This window comes from Diabrotica virgifera, chromosome 9 (assembly GCF_917563875.1).
Source record: "Diabrotica virgifera virgifera chromosome 9, PGI_DIABVI_V3a".
NCBI lineage: Eukaryota > Metazoa > Arthropoda > Insecta > Coleoptera > Chrysomelidae > Diabrotica > Diabrotica virgifera.
Window position 1 is genome coordinate 118,581,347 of NC_065451.1, and position 19,994 is coordinate 118,601,340.

A 19,994-nucleotide genomic window follows, 5' to 3' on the forward strand; every position below is an offset into this window, starting at 1 on the left:
ACGCATTAACATGTAGGAAGTTAATATTTTTTATTTGACATGTTGGAATTTTAATACAAATTCAAACAAAAAAAATAATGCCCTAAGGCCCTCAAGACCCGAGTTAACCATTTTTTTTTTTTTTCAAAAATTCACCGTGGCTTGGTTTATAAACATGAGGAAACTTAAAAAGTAACATTGAGCCGTACATGATGCGCCAAAAATGCAAGGTTTAAAGGCAAAGCGATTGTTTGATTTTACTGTCGAAAAATAAATTCACAACTACACATTTACAAAAGTAGCAATAACTCCGGTTGTAATCAACGAAAATTGATGTTCTTTTTTTTAATTTGGGGTGCCTCGGTGCATAGATCATAAAAGTATGATCAGCTAATTTGTGATTTGTTTATTTAAGTGCCAGTATTTTATTTAAATTTACAGCCAGTATTTTATTTAAACCATTTAAAATAAATATTTTTTTGCCAAATTTTGCATCTCTCTTATTATTAGTAGTATTAAAAGTTAATCAATTGAAAAATAACCTAAATATTTATCTATAACAGTTATAAATTATATCTTTTAACCATTTAATGCATTATACCGTGTCTGACACGGAGCAGCTTGCCGAAAAATTTGGGACTTGCACATGTCTCACACGGGCTACCGTAGTACAGCGCTATTCAAATATTGTATGACTGTTTTTGGTTTATAACGAATTTATTATGTTATTTTTAATGGTAACTGTACTTTCGTTAAAATGTTTTAAGGCCGTTTTTGGTTTATAACCAATTTATTATGTTATTTTCGTTTCTGTCAACTGGTAGATGTTTCTTGTATTGTGTTTGCAATATTTACAGTTTATTTTATTTTCGTTACTGTCAGGTAGTAGATTTTTATTGTATTATCTACAATTGCAGTGTTTACAGTATTACAGAGAGGTGCACAAAATATTTTTGAACTTTTTACAACTTAACTTATTATCAGATTTCAAATAAAACTTTTTTTATTTATGCCTTTTCTATAATTCTACGCCCCTATAAATCTTTGCTTTTAATTGTATGTACATAAATATTACATTTTCTAATATAAAAATACTTAAAATATTTTAATAATTTAATAATTTAATTTACTAAATTAAAAATTCTAAAAATTTTTAATTTTTTTAATAGGCACTTGTCATGAAAAATTCACTTAGTACGCCCCTGATAATTGTTTTTTAATTAGGTATCTTATAATACATAACCGAATCATAAAATGAAAAAAATAAATCATTTTTTGACAGTCACCTCGAAATTAATGTGTGCATTAAGTGGTTAACAATAAAATTTACAAAAAAATTTATTTTTTCTTTGAAAATCATGTGTTTCGATTTTTCTTAAATTATGCTTATTATTTTTGGAAGCATGGCTTTCTTATCGCTAACTAAGGATGGAACGGTAGATCGCGCACATGTATGAAAAAAATAAGAGGGGTTGAAACGACAAAATGCTACGATCGTGCGACCATACACTGTAAATGCAATCACATGCATAATAAACCAAAATAAAATAAAACATAACAAAATAAAATAAAATTACGTAAAATTAAATCAAATTAAATAAAATGAGGTAAAATTTATAACAATAAATAAAATTGCGTCGAATTAAATAAAATAAATTAAATAAAAAAATATCGCTCTGTTTTTTATTTGACAAATAAACATTGCTTTTCACTTAAATTCTTCTTTCTCGAAACTCCTTATGCTCCTTCGCTTAAATTAATAGTTCAAACTGCCAAGAGGCAGGTGTGTGGCTGTTTGACACATTTAATTTAAGCGAAAGGCAATGTTTATTTATGAAATAAACATTTTTTATATTATGTGGTATCAGTAAAATGTATTTTGAGTTAAATAAATAACATACATTCTTCTTTTTGCGTCAATTAATTTAATTCCGAAATTATTTTTTGGCCACACTGTATATGTTTATATTACTGAATAGAGAATGAGCCTTCACCTTTCAAATGAGCTACCACACGACTCCTATTCCCATTTAAAAAATCATCGATGACGTCATCACGACCAAATCGATGACGTCACTATTATGTACTATACGTCAAAAAATCATAATTTAAAAAAAATATTTATTTTAAATATTTTAAATGGTTTAAACAAAATACTGGCTAAAAGAAACAAATCACAAATTAGCTGATTGTATTTTTATAATCTATGCACCGAGACACCCCAAACTAAAAAAAAAGAACATTACTTTTCGTTTGCTAGAACCGGAGTTATTGCGACTTTTGTAAATAAGTTGTGAATTCATTTTTCCACAGTAAAATCAAACAATAATTGCTTTGCTTTTAAACCTTGCATTTTGGCGCATCATGGACGGTTCATTTTTAGAAGAATCGTTATTATTTTTTTTGTATATACTTGAACTTCTATTCTTTTATATGTTTCTTTTTGACTTTCCTAATGTTTTTAAACAAAGCAACTGCGAATTTTTGAAAAAAGTTGGGTAACTCGGGTCTTAAGGGCCTTAGGGCATAATTTTTTTTGTTTGAATTTGTATAAAAATTCCAACATGTCAAATAAAAAATATTAACTTCCTACATGTTAATGCGTCCGAGTTATTCTAATTGTTTATAATCTTAAAATCATAACACTTTTTCAAAAATATTTTGCAATATTTAGCATAAATTTTGTAACCATTCAATGATTCAGTTTAATAAAATGAGCCTTTTTCTTTAATTTGTTGCCTTTAGAAATTATGCTAACCTAATAGTTTACGCATAATAACGTTGTAGATAAAAGCTTTTTTGGATAAACAAATGCAAGTTTGCAATAACTATTAAGTGCACCTTCTTGAAATTTTAATAGCAAAATGCTTGTAACATTGTTCCTCCTCTGACGCAAAATTAAAGTTTTTTGTTTATTTTCAGAAAAGTTATTAATCATTCTCAAAAAATCGACTTTTGGAGCTCTTTTCCCAATAACTAAGCAACTAATTAACAAAAATAACTTTACAAACTCTCATTTTAAAGAATTTTTAATGCTTCTTCAGAAAAATTGTGTCACTCTTTTATATAGTTTACCGGTCCCCACCTTTTGTATTTAAAATCAAACAGCGATTTTTAGTTGTGTATATATTGTTTATAAGTTAAAAAGTACGGTAAATATTTTGCATAATTTTTATATTGGATATTGTTGTAACTAAATTTACCCAAAGCAGTTCTTAGATACCTGTATCAACAGATGTCACGGGAAAATCCTTAGTTCTCTGGCCTACAAGAGTAAAGTGCCTTTATATTTCACAATATCGAAAAATGTCATTGAGAAAAGTTGTTTGTAATTAAAAATTATGTTATAATCTGCATTTACACTCTTCTAATTGAAAAAAAAAATTTGAAAATTTTGCTCAAATTACGGATACCCAGCATCATTTTTAGTTAAGATAACTCAGGTCTCGACTCAGGTATTATTAATTTTGAAAAAAAAAAATTATTCTTTATAAAAATGTTTGAATAGTCAAAAAACCAAGATGCAATCATAAACTTTCAATTTTTTTCAATTTTATACGAGGTATGTCAAAATATATGAATTTCGCTCAAGAGTAAAATACTTTTATAGTTCACAATATTTCAACTAGAAGGGTGCAATTGCATATTAAAACATAATTTTTAATTCTGAACAACTTTTTATAATAACAAATTTCAATATTGCGAAAAATAAAGGTACTTTACTCTTCAGCGAAATTCATATTTTTTGACATACCTCGTATAAAATTGACAAAATTAAATATCTTATAATTTTATCTTAGTTGTTAGACTACGGAACGTTTTATAAAGAATAAATTTTTTTCGTAAAATTAATAATAACGGAGCTAGAAATAAAAATGATATTTGGTGTCCGTGATTTGCGGAAAATTTTCAAAAAAATTTTTCAATTAGAAGAGTGTAAATGCAGATTATAACATAATTTTTAATTACAAACAACTTTTCTCAATGACAATTTTCGATATTGTGAAATATAAAGGCACTTTACTCTTGAGCGAAATTCATATTTTTTGACATACCTCGTATACTGTTGATAAAATTTGATATCTGATTATTGCTTCTTAGGTTTTAGACTATGAGCACTATAAGCTACCAGAGCACTTTATAAAGAATAACTTTTTTCGTAAAATTTATATTAAAAAAGTTTCCCATATGGTTCCAAGTTACGCAGACATGATGACGTAATCAATGATTTTTTTAAATAATAGTAGGGGTGGTGTGATGGTATGTAATTGTTAGATTTATATTTCTTACAAAAAGTCATTAATTCTATTATAGATTGTCCCCAATGGTTATCAATTGCTAGTTTTAAAGTTCCTACTAGTAGGAACTTATAGATTCCTACCGAAGAAGTTGCTCCAATGCTAATAGCCTACCAAGACAAATAGATATTTTTGGGTCCAAAATTAGTTTAAGTATTTTCTATGGGAAATAAGCCACACTTTTACTAAAAAAATGAATTTATTAACGTTTCGAAGCCCAAATCGGGTTTCGTTGTCAAAATACAAAAAACATACAGTTCAGTGGAGAGATTCAAGTATAGTCCTGAAAGAATCAGATAGTAAAATGAGAAAAATCAAAGAAGCAGCTCTAATTATGCTAAATGAAACCAATTGTGTCGCAAATTCCTCGGTAGAATGCAGTAGGATGTGGTTACCCATACTGAAAGAGGAAGTCAATAGAAAGAAAATACCACGATTAGTACGTCAATAACATATCGAGTTAGTACAAATTTTATATTTTAGTATTACTTATTGTATATCTATGTATTATTAATATTATTTATAATTTAAACATATTAAAGTCAGAATTTGGTACAGTGGAACCCCGATAAGTCGGCCCCCGATAACCCGGAAGTCCGGCTAACCCGGACCGATTTTCATCAGATAAACATTTTGATTTTCAATATTTTGTATTTTGACAACGACCCGATTTGGGCGTCGAAACGTTAATAAAATTATTTTTCAATTTAATTGTGGCTTATTTCCCATCAAAATAGTTAATTATCAGACAAACCTTTCAACAATAAAAATGTATGTAATATAATATTTGAGAGATGTGTATGTGTGTAATTTGAACTATACGATAGTCGATAGTAAAAATGACTCATAGCACACGCCGCAAAAACAACAGGCACCTGTCTGTAGTACCTATTCTTTTTTATTTCAAACTGTCTTAGCATTGTTTAGGAAAGGCTATTTAAAAAATTCTTTTATAAACAATGGTCTTTAGTTTTCACTGTTCTTAAATAACATTACATCGTTGTGACTGTATTGTGTGTCTTGTATTGTTCGCTTTCGTTTGCTTACGTTTGTGTTTGGTGTTTTTTTTTTCAGTAATTTTGATGTGTAGGTACTGTGCATATTTATAAATATATTTCATGTTATTTCAATTCTAACGGAGTTTATCTGTAAGTATACCGTATTTTATTAATTTTTACCATATTCTCCGGCTATCTCGGATTTTCGATAACCCGGATCGGCCGCGGTCCCGATTAATCCGAGTTATCGAGGTTCCACTGTATTAGCTTTTTGAAGGTAAATTAAATGTAAGACCAAATACAGCAGTATTTTGTATTTTGACAACGAAACCCGATTTGGGCTTCGAAACGTTAATAAATTCATTTTTTTAGTAAAATTGTGGCTTATTTCCCATAGAAAATACTTAATTATAAAAATGCCACAAGGAAATAGCTTCAGAACATCAAAATTAGTTTGTTTAAAAAACGACGAAAAAAAAACATCTTACAATAAGTTTGTTATTATTCTTATATGTTTGTATTATTGTTACGTGTTTATTATTTTAATTATTTATTGTTGTAGCTTTGTAAAACTTTTGTAAATGGATGCCGTAAACAAATAAATAAATGATTTATTTAATTTAAAATACATTTTACTGCTGTCAGAAAATAGGAAAAATGTTTATTTGACAAATAAATATTGATTTTCACTAAATAAATAAAAACTGCATCGTGGCAGTTTGAACATTTAATTGAACAGAAGAAGAACGAAGAGAACAATGTCAATTTATGGAATAAATATTTTTTCTGTTTATCCCAGTGTCATATAAATAGGATTTCTTTTCCGACTGCAATTTTATTGTATTACGTACATGGTATGATAGGATTTAAATTTAATATGGGCTATATGGTGGCCAGTATCATTTTTAAATTGGATCTCATTAAAGTAAGTATTCACTATGCTACTGACATGAAGACCTGCGTCATGATGCATTAAGGGGCTATCCTAGTGTAAAAGTACGAAATTCTTTTACTTTTTTGGGAATTCCTAAAATAAAAAGTACATACTGTACCAATTGTTTTGAAAATTTGCATGAGCATTTATTATAAAAACAAGTACATGTAAAACAATTTTCATAAAAAAATATTGAAAATTAAACGATCTATGCACTATTTACTGACACCGTTAAAATAAAAACAGCTCCATTACTACAGTGATTGGGACTACTAGAGATCCTGAAACATAAAATTTCAAAGTTATTATTGAAATATAAGATATTTTCTATACCATCAACTAGGGGTTTTTTGATTGGATAAAAAATGTCAATTTGGCGGTTTTTGTAACTGAAAATATTTAAGCTGATTTTAAAAACATTTTTCAACACTTCGTCATTTTTCCAAATTTTAATATTTTTCAAAAATCCTAGTTGATGGTATAGGAAATAACTTATATTTCAATATACACTTTGAAATTTTATGTTTCAGGACCTCTATTAGTCCCAATCACTGCAACAGTCGACCTGTTTTTATTTTCACGGTGCCAGTAGATGGCGCATAAAGCGTTTAATTTTCAATATTTTTTATGCAAATTGTTTTATGTATACTTCTTTTTATAATAAATGCTCATGCAAATTTTCAAAACAATTGGTACAGTACTTTTTATTTTAGAAATTCCCAAAAAAAGTACATGAATTTTGTACTTTTACACTAGGATAGCCCCTTAATACAAATTTGTTATCCAATATGGCTAGCAAATTGCAAAACATCAACTTCTAAACTGTTTTTAATATACCTATCAGCTGTCATTCACCCAATCATATCCACAGGTATGGTCTCTCATTTCCAAGAAATACCAATCCATAGCACTATGCCTCCACTACCAAAACTAACACTCTGTATGAGATTACATCTGGCATACCATTCACCATATGGAAGCAAGATATACAAAACTTTGTCTACAGAACAGTTGGCGAATAGTATGTCAGTTGTAACCTCATACAGAACATTAGATTTGGTGGTGGCGGCATAGTGCTACAAAGCGGTATTGCTTTAAAAGGAAATAACGAACATTTGGAGGTGATTCGGCGAATGCCACTAATACATACATTGAAAACATTTTAGTAGATCATGTTTTGCCATTTGAAAGCCATATTGCATATTAGTACCTGTTTACAAAAACAAGGGAGATATACACAAATATACAAACTACAGGACTATAAAACTACTTAGCCACACCATGAAAATATGGGAGAGAGTAATTGATAGACAGATATGCGAAGAAACTGAAATATCCAATAATCAATTTGGCTTTATGCAGGGCAGATCAATAACAGATGCAATTTTCATTGCATTGAATGGAAAAATACAGAAATCAAGAAACCAATGCTCATATGGTATTCATTGATCTTGAGAAAGCCTATGATAGAGTTCCTCGAGAGATTCTGTGGTGGGCACTCAATAAGAAAGGAGTCCCTGGTGAATATGTAAAGATTGTGAGAGATATGTATGAGTGAGTAACGACTAGTGTTACAACAGGTGTGGGAGAGACTGATAAAGGACCCAGCACAAACCTTATGGAATATAGGTCCCAGTGGATTTCGTTCATACTTTGGGAAAATACTCTTTGAAGCATCCTGTAAAAAAGATCTCACAGGCACAACTCAATCGTATGAAGGATTTTCAAGATATAGAGGTCCAAACTAGGAAAATTATAAGATTTATAGGGTATTCCAATTCCGTGAGTCACTGGTTATTTGGCAACATGTAGAAGTTTGGATCAAGGAAAAGTACTAGTAGTCTAGGATTTTTTCCTGCCTATCCAATGGCGACCTTTACTTTGACCTTGACCTTCAACGGACGTCATCTTCTAGAGTTTCGAGGGTTTTAGGCATTAAAGTGATGCAAATGATTTACTGGAGGGTTTTTTGAGGTCGCTAAACACGAATATGCCACCAAAACCGACTCCCGGAGCACCTGGTTTCCAAGGTCAATGAAAGGGGCTCCTGGAGTTTCGAGGGTCTTTGGTACTACATTGATGCAAACGGATTAATTATAGGTTTTGGGGTTGTTGAACATGAATACGTGATAACATTGTGCCGTAGGTACAATGTGATTCGTGGGTAAGATCTGATAGTGTATGCATGTTTAGCAACCCCAAAAACCTAAGAGTAATCCATTTGATTCCTCCGAAACTCCAGAAGATAACCTGTCTTAGGCACCAGGTGCTCCTGTGTCTGTGCTGATCACGTATTCGTGTTCAGCAACCCCAAAAACCTATAACTAATCCGTTTGCATTAATGCAGTACCAAAGACCCTCGATACTCCAGGAGTCCCTTTCATTGACCTTGGAAATCAGGTGCTCCAGGAGTCGGTTCTGGTGGCATATTCGTGTATAGTGACCTGAAAAAACCCTCCAGTAATTAATTTGCATCAATTAAATGCCGAAAACCATCGAAATTCTAGAAGATGACGTCCCTTGCAGAGGCCCTGGCCACCACATCATCCGGAGGGCAATTCTGATGGCATATTCGTGTTTAGCAATCCCAAAAACCCATGAGTAATCTGTTTATATCAATTGAATGCCGAAAATATTCGAAACTCTAGAAGATGACGTCCGTTGAAGGTCAAGGTCAAAGTAAAGGTCGCCATTGGATAGCCAGGAAAAAATCATAGGCTACCAGTACTTTTCCTTGATCCAAACTGCTACATGTTGCCAAATAACCAGTAATTCACGGAATTGGAATACCCCGTAAATCTTATAATTTTCCGAGTTTGAGCTCCATATCTTGAAAATCCTTCATATGATTGAGTTGTGCCCATGAGAACTTTTTATCAGGATACTTCAAAGAGTATTTTCCCAAAGTTTGAACGAAATCCACTGGGATCTATTTTCCATAAGGTTTGTGCGGGGTCCTTTCATGTGAAAGTAGGATTGCACCAAGGCTCGGTGCTCAGTCCTTATTTTATTCTCATTAGTTTTGGACCAAATAACAGCGAAATTACAGGGTACTTAAACATTCCATGGTGCTTAATGTATGCTGATGATGTAATATGTAATGTTAATAGAAAATAGTGAAAGAGACTTAGAACAAAAACTTGAACAGTGGAGACAAGCTCTGGAGGAAAATGTTTAAAACTTAGTAGGCCAAAAACAGAGTATTTGGAATGTTCATTTAAAGATGGAGTTACTACAAATAAAATGATCTCTTTGGATGGTGAAATGATTGTGAAAAGCAATAGTTTTAAGTACCTAGGATCGGTATTACAGAGTAATGTAGAGATAGATAAAGATGCATGCAGTAGAATTAGGGCTGAATGGATGAAGTGGAAGGAAGCGAGTGTGATGGTGTGATATGTAACAGAAAAATTCCAATGAAGCTGAAGGGAAAATTCGATAAAACAGCCATAGAAATAGAAAAAAGCTTTATTCTCAGGATTCACAAGTTACAAATATAAATTGTCAATAGAGAGAATGGTGTCAATTACAATTTATAAAGGTTGCTGAAACAACCTACACTTAACATAAAAGTAATATTAAAATATAACAATAATAACAGTGACATTTAGATTCAGATAAGAGCCCTCAGTCTCCCCGCAGGTCAGCTTGAAGGTATTCTTCCACTTTGTTCTACTAGGTTCTACGTGTATGATCAACTGTTAAACAGACTTTCTATATTTATTTGTCAGTTTCTATTTTGATGCTGTAAGGCAGGATATGATGACATAAGACCGGATATGATGTATGGAACTGAATGTTGAGCAGTGAAAAAGGGGAACAATGAATGCATGTGGCTGAAATGAGAATGCTTAGATTAATAAGTGGAGTGACTAGTGATGTGAGTCGAGAATATTTGCCTATAAAAAATGAAAATATTCTCCTGATCGCAAATATTTCCGGAAACTTTCAATGGAAAATTCTCAAGAATATTTCCAAGAACTTTCAAGAATGTTTCCAAGAACTTTCCATAATATTTCCGAGAACTTTTGAGAATATTTACAAGAGTCTTTTAGACATAAGAGTCAGTGAAGTAATTTGAATTTACATGGAAGTAGCACTATTTAATTCACACGGCCGGAGAACCTATACCACTGCCTAGTACAAAAGGAACATTGTTTTGAACATTACCCTCATTATTTTTATACTAACAATGCCTAAAGCTATACTAAAATCACAATAAAGATGCACTAGAAATAAACAAACCAAGACACGTTGAATGTTATGAGGAGTACTCCCTAATCATGATTTACAATGTATAAACTTCGCAAATCATGATTTGGGATTTACAATGTATGTACAATGTAAATCATGATTTGGGAGTCCTCCTCGCTCGAACATTCAATGTTTCTTGGTTTGTTTATTTCTAGTATATCTTTATTGTGATTGTAGTATAGGTATAATGCATCGGAATATTTCAAAAGAGAAATAATAAACAAAAAGAAAAAATTCAAAACTACAATAAAGTTATATCAATAAAACTTCCTGTAAAAACTAGATGGGGTTCAATCCTTAATTTTATAAATAACTCAAAAATGAATAACCATTTTCAATTTCAATAACAATAATATATAAATAACATTATTGCATCTGAAAGTGCTTTACCGAAGCTTATAGAATAGAATAGAATAGAATAGAATAGAATAGAATAGAATTTAAAATTTTCTCGGAATTTTAAACAGAACTGTCTGGATGATGAAATATTTTGGAGAAAGTTGCAAAAAGTAGCAGTTGTGCTAACACCAATTGTGAAATGGATTAGGTACTTTATTGCAACGCAATATGTTTAAAATATTACAGGTTGTCGAGGCATTTAAGAATACAGAAAATATTTTGAACGAGAGTATTCCATTACTTCCAATAAGTAAGTCTGAGGAAAAGGAGTTTATCTAAATTAGAAAAAAAGAAAAAAAATGGCGGTAAAGCCTGTGCACTATGCTACAAACTTACTGGATTCTTCTTTAACAGGACAAAGCCACACTGGTGAAAAGCATTAGCTATGCAGTGTATAGATGAGATAGTAATCAATCATCCCCAGTTTATTGACAAAAAAGAAAACATTTTTTCAGAACTAACAAAGTTCTGTGCAAAAGCACATCTTTGGTCAATGGATTTTATTTGGCTTTCAGCACGATCAGTAGATTGTATAAGCTGGTGACAAGGAATGTGCACCAAAACTTCTTTAACCCTTTCCAGCACAAATTATTTTTAGATTTCGAAGTTTCACATTCATTTCTGACTAGCGCTTACTGATCAAACTGTCAAATAAATTAATGCAGCGTCAAATAAATCAATACACTGTCAAATAGTATATCTCAAATGAAGTGTCAAATAAGTCAATGACAGAACTGTCAAATAAATCAATGCAACATTGCCATGATCCCAAGTGGGATCATCTGACTGGAAAGGGTTAAAAGATTTGGCAATTACAATACTGTGGTTACCAGCTTCCTAAGCTGAAACACATACTCTTTCATACATGTTAAAAGGAAAAATAGACTGAGTATAGATAGAGCAGGGAAGTTAATGTATAATAGCTCATAATGAAAAACTCCTAAAAGATCGTAAACATGGAAAAATGGTATGTGATGAGAGTATTTCTATAAATCATCTGTTGGAACCAGAGCAAGACTAAATCCACATCAGAAAATGAAAGATTAATCGAGACGGAGAGACTTTTCATTATATTCTATTCATAATACAGAGTCCAGCTTGTGTGAAGAAAATTACTCTGACTCACAAGAATGAACTCTTACTTATTTATATATTTTATAATAATTATAATTCCTAAGAATATTGTAGTGACTTTGGTTAATTTTAATAAAAATGCAATATTTCGATGTTTCCAAAAGTTTCCTGAAACTTTCTGGCATTCGAATCTTCCCGGAAACTTTACATCACTAAGAGTGTCAAAAAAGGATAAAATTAGAAATAAGTATATTAAAGGAAGTCTAGGTGTGGCACCAATTGATGCCAAAATGAGAGCATAGGTTAAGATGGTTTGTTCATGTTCAAAGTCAAGACATTAATCACCCAATACGAAGAATAGCTGAAGTGCTGCTTTTTTCCTGGAAGGAGTAGGAGAGGAAGACCAAAGAAGACGTGGGGGAAGACGATTCTGATTTATCCATGGCAACCGTACACCCACCTTTGTCTGATTGCAAAATGTATAGATCTGGATTTGATTTCAAAAACTTGCGTGTTTTTTCAAACATCCTGTTGAAGTGGTTTGGTTTGTTTGTTGTAGTGTGGTTCACATAATTAGTTATGATATTGGTTGCTCTAGCTCGTACGGAGATATATGGATAAAACTGAGATAATGCTACAGGATTCTTCCACGTACACCAAATTAAACACTGATCCAACGGTGAAAATACAAACCAAATACAACAATATTATTAAGAACCTGAAATCCATAGGTGAGATAGACGCTAATGCTGCAAAACAACTAATGATTTACAACTCGATGTTTCCAAAGTTATACTGTCTACCAAAAATTCACAAAAGCAATGTTCCTCTTCGCCCTATCATCAGCTCAATCAACTCCACCACATACAACATCTCGAAATACTTGGCAAACATTCTAACTGCCACTTTTGAATATCAAACTAATTATAATGTGAAAGATACATTTACGTTTGTAGAACTAATTAAGAATGTTACAATTCCTCAAACCTATGTACTTATATCCTTAGATGCGGTATCGCTTTTCACGAATATTCCTCTCAACTTGATCATTGAAATTTTAGAGCAAAATTGGCACTTAATTGAACCCAACACCACACTAAGTAAGAATAACTTCTTCAAACTAATCGATTTTATTTTTTCTAATGTTTACTTTTCTTTCGGGGGAACTTTTTACTCACAGATTTTTGGCACTCCCATGGGCTCTCCTATCAGCCCCATTCTAGCCACCATAGTTTTAGATCATCTATTTGATATAGTAATTCCACGACTACCGTTCAAGTTACCGTTCATATACAAATATGTGGATGATGTGATAAGTGCGATCCCCGAGGACTCTATTCAAACTACACTGGACCTCTTCAATGGATTTAACAAACACCTACAATTTACCGTTGAGGAGGAGAAAGAACAAAGTGTGCCCTTTTTAGACACTAAGGTGATAAGAACCACAGAGAACAAGATAATTTTGGATTGGTATCAGAAACCAACTGACTCTGGAAGATATATAAATTATTTCTCTCAGCACTCTAAAAGCCAAAAACACAACACTGTTGTGGCAATGAAAAACAGAATTTTACACATCAGCAATGACCTGTTCACACAAAAGAATTTAAAAATACTCTATAACATATTCTTGAACAACGGCTATCCAAGTAAAATTCTTAAGCAACTGATATATAACTCAGACTTATACGACGGGCAACGTGACAACAGACCATCAGATCCCGTGATTTACAAAAAGTTGCCCTTCATAAATGGCTTAACCAACAATATAATCAAGCTGCTGAACGGAATTCCGAAAATCAAAATAGCGAAATACAATAGCATATCCAACTATAGCTTATTCTCGAAGCTTAAAGACCAGACACCGCTTCTAAATCAGAGTCATATCATCTATCAACTTTCTTGTCTCGAATGTGATGGGCAGTATATAGGACAAACATCGCAATGGTTGAAACAAAGAATAACGCAGCACAAAAGTGATTGCAAAACACACAAAAATACTTGTGCAGCAGCACACCATTCCATAACAACAGGACACCAATTTAATTTGTCAGATATCAAGATCCTAGATTCAGAAAGCAATTATAAGAAAAGATTGTTCCTCGAGATGTACCACATAAACAGTAATAAACGTTCAATTAATTACAAATCAGACACAAGTAGATTAAGCGAAATTTACTGCAATGTTTTAAAATTCTAAAAATAGCAGAATATTAAACAGATGGCTCGATATTGGAACTTTTGGCCCTTAACACATGTGAGAAAAGATACCTGATTCAGTGCCGCCCTCGACGTTCTCGTGAAACGACATGCATAGCTTTAAGTTAAATTGCTTTATATAACATACCTACAACAATTCGTAAGTTATATCATTGTAATATTATGTTTGTACCTAACTGTTAGTTAATTTTGTAGTTTGTTCCTGATGAAGATGAAAAATTAATAAATACTCATCGAAATATCGAATTCAACAGAATTAAATGTAGTTTCAATCTAAGCCACAGACCGCATTTCCCGATAATTTCAACACTGTTTTATAGTGTTATAGAATATACTTGCACGGTCGATAAATACATCGGATTTCGAATCCAGTTCTGTATATATATATATATATATATATATATATATATATATATAATCACTGAAATCAGAAAATTTTTCTGCGTCGATTGGTTGTATCCTCATGTGGCTACGATGAATTTTTTGTCAATTCAATTCAATTCAGTTTATTGATGTCAATATACAAAGTATTTACATAAGTCAAAGTCTGTTAAAATGCATCATTGAAATACATTGGCAAGCTAACACTTAATAAGTAAAATCTTTAAAATTTTATCATCTAGTCTAAATACTTAACACAAAGCTAGAATATTAGCATAAAAACACAAGAGCACACAGAACATTTAAGAGAGCTGTAGGACTATCACAACAGGGTAGCCCCGAGATATTCCTCCTGAGAATAGTAAGCACCCACCAAAAGAAGTTCTTTGATTTTTATTTTGTATGTATCTAACGCCCGGTTTCATAATCAGTTAAAGTGGACTTTAAGTTTTAAGTTGGTACCCTTGTCAATGCAATTCATATGGGTAAATGTCAACGTTAAAGTGAACTTTAGTTAATGTTCACTTTAAGTTGATTATGAAACCGGGCGTAAGGGCAGTTCTCGAATTATTAGGGGTAATTTATTAAAGAAATGTATAGCCAGACATGATGGGCCATCTCTGCACCTCTCCAACCTACGAAACTTTGGGGCAAGGTTCCCTCTAAAGCGTGTGTTAATATTATGAATCTGTTCATGAGTCTGGAATTTATGCATATTGCATTTTACATATATAAGATTATCGTATATATACTGGCAAGGTAATGTTAATATTTTCCAATCTATAAAAACTTGTCTGCAATCGGCTCTATATGGCAAGCCTGCGACAATGCGAATGGCCCTTCTCTGCAGTCTGAATACATCCTTCGCTCCTGCACTATGGCCCCATGTGAGAATAGCATAGGAGATATGTGAGTGACACAAAGAAAAATATGCCTGCTCTAGTATGGAAGCGGAAACAGGATGAAAGTCCACGAAGCAAAAATGTATTTGATGATAGCTTTGCCACTAAAGAGGTGGTATGAGCATCCCATATCAGACCAGGGTCCAGCAGAACACCAAGAAATTTAGCACAGGATGCATTGTCCAGTTCATCAGGAATATTTCTAGTTGAAAAAAGTAAGGACTGTGTTTTGGTTGTATTGAGAAACAGTCTGTTAGAATGGAACCATTGTTCTGCCTCCGACACTGAACCCCACGAACTCCCCACTGCTGTTACCAAATCCTTACTGCAGGATGAGATTGTTGTGTCATCTGCAAAGAGAGTGAAATGCGCAGTTTGACATGAAAGTGGTAAATCATTGATGTATATCAAGAATAATAAGGGACCCAACACAGAGCCCTGATGAACTCCTATGCGCAAGCATCCTCTCTCCGATTCGACACCTGCAAATCTCACCCTCTGGCAGCGGTCTGTCAAATAATTTTTTATCAATGATATACTGGAGATTGAGAAGTTATATTTACTCAATTTAGCAGTAAGAATTTCGTGGGACACACAATCGAAGGCTTTACTTAGGTCGCAGAAGTTGGAAGACACATAGTTACCTTGTTCAAAAGCATCTTGGAGGTATGTTACAAGATTCAAAATACCCTGAACAGTCTTCAAACCCTTTCTGAAGCCAAATTGAGATTCAACGAAGAGCCCGTTAGACTCAAAAAAACTTGCTATTTTTCCAGCAAGACATTTTTCAAATATCTTCGAGAATATAGGTAACAGAGAGATAGGTCTGTAATTAGACATTTGATCTGTCTCTCCCTTTTTAAAAACCGGAATGACCACCGCAGTTTTTAAAACTTCAGGAAAAACCCCCTCAGCTATACATAAGTTTATGAGCTTGGTCAGAGGACATATTATTAGATCTTTTATCCCTTTGATTAAGCTGACAGTTAAATTAAATGGGTCCTTACTTTTTTTATTTTTGAGAGAGTTCACAATATCTCTTACCTCATTAAAAGAGACTGGTTGGAATTCAAACATCTGTTCAGCATAAGGTGGTGCATAGTTGAGTGGGTCATTGTGGGGTGCAGGAGTATGGCTATGCAGCTCGGAGGCAATGTTTAAAAAATAATGATTAAATTGATCAGGTGTTATATTAGAATTAGTTTCAGTTTTTGTGATGCCTCTATACTCATTAATGATATTCCACATTGTTTTAATCGGGTTATGAGAGTTTGAAATTAGTTGGTCATTGGTAGATTTCTTTGCTGCTTTTATTGCTGTCCGATATTCATTTTTAATATTTTTTATGTATTCCTGTAGGTAATTTGGTGCATCAAGCTGTTTATTAAGTTCTATAAAAAATTGAATATTATCACGCATTGTTCTCAAGCTATCATTAAACCAACTCACCACACCCGCCTGACCCTTTCTTTTAGAGTAAGACTTTTCCGGGAAACAGGTCAAGAATGCATTGGAAATGATGTGAACAAAATAGGAAAACTTATTATTCGCATTCATATTAGTGTCATTAATAAAGTCCCATGAGAAAGTCTCTATCATAGAGAAGAACAAGCATCTTCCTCTCTCAGTGATGGGTCTAAAAAACACTTTTTGAGGATCAGAAAATTGTTCTCCTCCCATTAACGTAAATTCCAAGTATATACCTCTATGGTCAGATATACCAGGATCAACAACTTGTAGCTGAAGGTCCTGTGGATCCAAATTGGAAAAAATATTATCGACACAGTTTTTCTGTCTGGTGGCTTCGAAATTATTTTGATGAAAACCGAAACTATGCATTAGGTTACATAATTCTGTACAGTGAGGAGAATCTGTATTAAAATGAATATTAAAATCCCCAAGAATCAAGATTTTCTTAGTAGGGTTAAGTGATTGTAAAGCTCCCTCCAGTACTTCAATAAAAACGTTAAAAGAGCCTGACGGAGGCCTATATACAGTTAATAAATATAACTTATATTTTTCAATATATGCACAACATAATTCAATTTGTCCCTGTATGGACAGATCTTTTACATTAGGCCACTCTTTAAAGAGAATGTTTTTATTTATTAAAATGGCTGCTCCGCCTCCCTTACAGTTTGTTCGGCAGAAGGCTGAAGCTGGCAGAAATTTGGAGACTCTTAAGGACCTGTATTCCAGATCTGATAGCCAGTGTTCAGCCAGACAGAGTACATCCGGTTCTCTCCCAGTCATGAAAGCCTCCAGCTCATTAATCTTATTTTTTATGGACAAAACATTAATAAATAAAACCTTAAAACTAAATTTTGAATAAAATGTCTTATTATAATTTATATTATTTTTGTCTTGCGCAGGACTTACACTTTCCAGTGGTGAGTCTCCATAAACCCCATTCAAAGCTATTTTGGTAGAGTGGGGCGCTGCAGGTTTATAAAATGGTTTATTAGAGCACCATTTGGCCAAAGTTCATCATCCATGAAGGTGACCTTGTGATTTGAAGGGACGCCCACCTTAAAAGAACTACAGTGGTTGTCTTTTTTGGTTCGTAGTTTATAACATTGAATTCCATTGGTAATTTTTAATTGTTCTAAATACTCCCTGACATCCTTGGCTTCAGTCTTTGGATCGAGACCGGATATAAATATCCACTCCAATGGACATGAAATTAAATGGGCCTAGTATCCTTACGTGAGGGATGCTTTTTTTCTTGGATAGCACCTTCTTCCATTCATATTTTTGATTTTGGTTATGTTTATTTTCATTTATTGTCTCTGTCACATCATCGTTTGTTTTGTCAAAAAATTCATCTGTCACTACTTCTTCTTCTACCCGCATGATTTCCGTGGCTATTCCCAGAGATACATGGGTGTTGGGTTGTCGCTTGGTAATTTAAAATAATTGACTTTTTAACAATTTTCGGCGACCAAGCGACTAGAATTTTGTAAATTTAAGAACAACTTTCATTTGGTACCTATCCCATTTTAATCCTTTACAGTTAGTAAGTTTTTGTTAGATTGTATTTTAAATGTTTGAGCGCTTAGTGATTTTTTACAAACAATATCTAGAGTTTTTAAAATGCTGAAGAAATTTTACCCTATCCAAAAATATTTTTTTTCTACGAGCTTGCAAAAATGTCTACTTTCGCGCACGCATTTTAGTTTAGAAAGTTTCAATTTTTCGCACTCGTGTTACTTTTCCACATGCGTGTTACTTTTCCGCACGCGGTTTTTACTTTTCCGCACGCGTGTTAATTTAGATATGTTAATATGGCCTTAAAGTAATTATAATACATGCAATAAACTAATATTTAGATATTATTTACTAATTTATTTCAAATATATCTTATTGTGTTCCTGTTTTAATGAAATTAACGCGACAATTCGATGAAATAAAATTATTTTGACATAATATTCGAAAGTCAAATCGGTAGACAATAACAGTTGTTTTGAATCATCGTCATGGAAACCAAGATCGTCGTCATGCTAACTAATTATATTGAAAGTTTGGTTTTGACAACCTTGTTGTCAAATGTTTGTGTATGTATTTTCAAAAATATTAAATTAATTGATTAAGATTTGGTAATTTTTTAAAGACTCTTAGAAAAAATATTGTTCCTAACTCTTGCAGAAAGTCTCTTTTCCGCACTCGACTGCTTGCCGAACTCCCGCTTCGCGTCGTTTGGCAAACTGCAGTCGCGTGCGGAAAAGAATGACTTTCTGCACTTGTTAGGAAAATAACTATTTTATCATTTATTACCTTTTTCCGCACAATAAATAAATACCATTTTTTGTTTAGTTAATTACATCTAGATGTAACTTTCTTAAACAAGATGAATAGTTCTTTCTTTCTACCTAAAATAGGTGGAATTTGTCGCTTAGACGCTTGGTAATAATTTATTTATTTATTTATTTATTTATTTTACGGGCAAGCCCAATTCTACAAAAATACATAGTGTACAGAAAAAAACAATAACATAATATAATATAAAAAACAGACATACAGAAATATAAATATAATATTAGAAGTAAATATGTACTATGAAATAATATCATAAAACCAAGTTAACAAATTACAGACGCTTCACTCAAATATTGATCCCATGTAAATTTCTTTTAAAACGACTGATGGAGTTGTCGAACAGTTGTAAATTGTAAAGGGAGTTTGCTAAATTCAAGACTCTGGGTACGAACGAAAAAAGTGAATAATTAGACCTGTGGAATGGTACATAAAATGTTCGCACTTGTCTAGTGGTGCGAGGTGGTACAAACAGTGCGATCTTATTAAGTAGTTGAGAACAACTGCATATACCATTTAAGATCTTGAATAATAGCAAAAGGTCCCTTTGTTTTCTCCTGCTTGCAAGAGAAGGGACCTGCAGTTGATGCTGCCATACAGCGTAATCTTGATAGGTATGAAGCTTAAAAGCAATGTAACGGAAGAAACTATTTTGGACTTGTTCAAGTTTCCTAATGTAGACCAAGTAGTGTGGGGACCACACTGAAGAACAATACTCGAGGTGAGACATGACCAAAGA